We start from the raw sequence: 3,804 nt of genomic DNA, 5'->3' as shown, positions 1-3,804 counted from the left end.
CCTCCCTCCCTCCCTCTCTATCCCTTCTCTTCCTCTTTTTCTCTTCTCTTCTTTTTTCTCTCTCCTTGTATTGCTACACTGCCATAATGCTACAACTAGTGTAATAAAATAATCAAGATAAAGAGTTGCTTGTGGTGCGATGCTCCTAAGACATTGTTGGAGGGCAACAGAATATTATCACACCAGCTTAAGAAATAGAAAAAGAAAAAGCTCCTAAACATCTCATGACCCTGGTGTATTCTTTTTCATTTTTGCTTGATATTTTACACACATTGCAAGTTCTGCAATAAATTTTATATTCTACACAGCTGCTTCTTCCGTTTAACGTTTGCAGAGCATTGTCACAGTGTTCTTGTGCCCAATCCTTCACATCTACCTACAGCTCTACCGTTTGCATACTCCAGCAGTATAGCGAGTAGTGGCTGCACCAGATATTACAAACTGGTGCACCCACTCTGGAAATCAATGTGGAGAGTTCTCAAAGAGGTAAACATAAGTCTGCCGGCTAAACACTCTTGGGGCTCAAAGGACTCGCCATCATACCCCACAGAAGCTCACTCAGCCATGTTCATTGCCACTGTGTTCACAATAGCTAAGAAACGGAATCAACCCAAGTGAACTGCAAAACTGAACGGATAATGAAAGAGTAAATATATAATGAAACCATTATACATGTGATAAATGGATAGAGTTAGACCATATACCGAGTGAAGTCATCCAGACCCAGAAAGACAAGTACCACATGTTCTCTTTCTCTGTGGTTCGTAGCTATGGATCTTTAGACATGAGTAACCACAGAAACCAGGGGAGGATATGAGGGCCAAATCAGGATGCTCCAGATTGGGGAATGGCAGGTCATAGTGCTGTGAAGCAGAAAACAGGAAAATCGGGGTGAGGCTTTAACTAGTGAAGGGGAAAAGAGAACAGTGCAGAGAGGGTAATACATAACACTGAAATGTTTCATAAAACATACAGACCACATGATTTTATTCCCACCTAAAATTACATGTAATATATACATGTATGTGCATAAATAGATGTATAATTTAAACAAGTTATGTTACTTGGGGTGATAATACTCCTGATACACACACACACACACACACACACACACACACACACACACACAACACACGCCACACACACGATCATGGATGAGAAATATGAATTCTCTTGAGTTGTTATTCAGGGGAGCCCAAGAGACCCCCAAAACAATATCGGCTATTGCTTGTTGCCCTTGGTTGCTTCCTAGAATTTGAAGGTTTGACCCAATTGCTGAAGATGTCATGCACTCAAGACATAGGACATGGAGGAACTGACCTGGACCTGGCTTCAAAGTCTTCTCCCTGATGACTGGCTCTTACACTATCAGAAGATGCTATGGAAGCCGCCAAGAAAGAGATGCATTTGGTAGTCCTACCCTGCTGTAGACGGTACACAGCAATGGCTGGCCTGGCAAGGTACCCACAATGGTGCAGTAGTGGCTCCTTTATTTGGGGGTTACTAACATCTGTCTAACTGGTTGGACTTAAGACCTGCTCAACAGGAGGGCACTCGTGTCTAGTACTGTAAACCTAGTCAACTACCCACAGCTAGAGAGGTTGTAGACTGGGGAGGAGAACTTACTACTGCTCCTTTCAGAAACCAATAATTAACTATAATATAAATCATAATTTGTTTTCTCAATAGCTATCCTTATACAGATAAGCATAGTTCTCACCCTCATCAAAAAGGCTTCTTTTTTCAGTAAGTAGATGGACTATTACAGAGATCTACAACTGTTCAAAATGCAGGTAATACGTAACTGAAGGTGCCAGCCCTACCTGATATAACTGCAATACAACCCCTAAATCGAAGGCTTAGGGAAAATCATGGAAAGGGGATGGGGCAGAAAAGTAAATGCACAGATGAGAAATATCTAGATTGTATCTCCTAGACACAACAGGGAAGCTGCACTCATGAACTCTCAACGTGACCACCATAATGACACCACCAGTTGACCGGCTAGTGGGGACAGGGCAATGTCCACATGGTTTATCCTTAGACAAGGTGAAGGAGGGCAATGGCTGCCAAGACAGGGAGAATTGGTCACCTCCCGAGATGAACTGCCACATAGGTTGTCTACCCTCAAGAGGTCAGCCCTGAGTACATGCATATATGAGCAAAGCTAAATGAACTCAATATGTAATATGTGTGTGTGCATATGTATGCATACACATACGTGTATACATGTAACGGTAATATATTTTTTTAAATGGTGATCATGAATTCAGGAGTGGGGAAAGGGAGGGATAGAAATGATGCAGACGCAGATTTCAGCACAGAGGCTGACTGTGTGCTCTCAGCATGCGTTTGCTCTTTTGCATTCTTGCTGATGGCACAGAAAGAGCATGGCCCAGATGGCTGGTCACTCATAGATGAGCAAGAAACATATGAAACCAACCTTCACTCAGCTCAGAGCCACATTCAAGTCATTCCAACCAGATCAGCCAGATCCCAACAGATTGTAACTATACAGATGGGAAAATAAATATCATTTTACAACTGAGATTTCAAGGTTGTTTTGTAGCAGCAACTGAGGGATGCAGGGCAACTATGTTACAGCAGTCTTCATAGCATCCTTCTGTGTGGCTGCACAGCGCCTTCTCTGGTCACATAGTGTCAACAATCTTCTATTGGATGTACCTTAAGCCACACCCCTAGCACTTCATTAAAAAAGATTTATTTTTAGTTATGTGTATATGTATTTACAGATGAATATATTTATAATTGGTTGTGAGCCACTGGATTTAGGTCCTAGGAATTAAACTCAGGGCTTCTAGAAGAGCAATGGCCTCCTTTAATTGCTGAGTAGTTTAATCACTCCAAGGTGCTTAGTGGCTTAATCTCTCCAAGGTGCATCCCTGCACCATCAGCCTGACGAAGCTTTCCTTAACTTAAAAAGTAGGAAACTTAAGCCTTACTTTTCAAACAACCATAGGAACCCCCAAGGGGGTGCACCGTTCCTGGAGGTACTGCAATACCAGGTCGATGCGTGGAGTGGACGGAGCAAGCTCCTATTCCAACTCCTAGCTCCAAAAATCCATTTAATATATTGTCCTCAGATAGAGGACGTATCAGATATTAAACTGATAAGAACAGATACTACACTTGATCTTAGCCAAAAGGCCGAGAAGCGATAACTTTCAGTGCCGCTACGTTCACACCACTAACTCACACACACACTTTTACTTTATGGTCACAAACCCTCAGGGGCCTTATAAACATGCACTAGACACCAACTCTCAGTTTCTATCATGTCCACATCCTTTACGCCATGAAAACTCTGTGAAATTAAGACTAGGAAGAGAAGTTTTAGTTGCTCTTTTCTTTCCCAGAATTCCGGGAGACAGGACCAAGTTTCATTTGCATGCCCCGCCCAGCACGCCATCATCCTTCTCTCTGCGGAATATCATCTCGGTGCTGCTAGACAAGACTGAGGACCTCAGTGCGTCCAGGTTCTTCTTCGCAATTTTTCAGACCTAGAGTTGACAACACCCACCAAAAGAGGTTCTCCACTCCCGACTCCTGCTGTTATCTAGTTCATCCTGCATCGAGTCTCGCCTTGAAATGAGATTCATGAGAGAGGGGAGGGAGCCGGTGCCCTTCCTGAGTGTGACTCCTGGGAAGACAAATTCTGATCTGCTCAAGGGGTGGACAGAGTCTTGGGAGATGGACTCTCTGAATTTAAGCTCCTTTTCTGTAACTATTGCTCTGGGGTTTTGCCCTCTACCCTTGACCCCTTCGTTCATTCCTTTCTTTGTC

General features: G+C 43.2%; 1 non-coding gene across 1 annotated transcript; it reads right to left on the bottom strand.

Moving 5' to 3' along the window:
- Positions 1–2,989: 2,989 nt before the first annotated feature.
- Positions 2,990–3,180, bottom strand: LOC115032726. The gene has a single exon (XR_003838341.1). It is a non-coding gene; the product is annotated as a U2 spliceosomal RNA (small nuclear RNA).
- Between the last annotated feature and the right edge of the window lie 624 nt (positions 3,181–3,804).

Source organism: Mus caroli, chromosome 11 (genome assembly GCF_900094665.2).
Source record: "Mus caroli chromosome 11, CAROLI_EIJ_v1.1, whole genome shotgun sequence".
NCBI lineage: Eukaryota > Metazoa > Chordata > Mammalia > Rodentia > Muridae > Mus > Mus caroli.
Note: the sequence above shows the minus strand (reverse complement) of the source record. Positions and strands in the feature narration are given on the sequence as shown.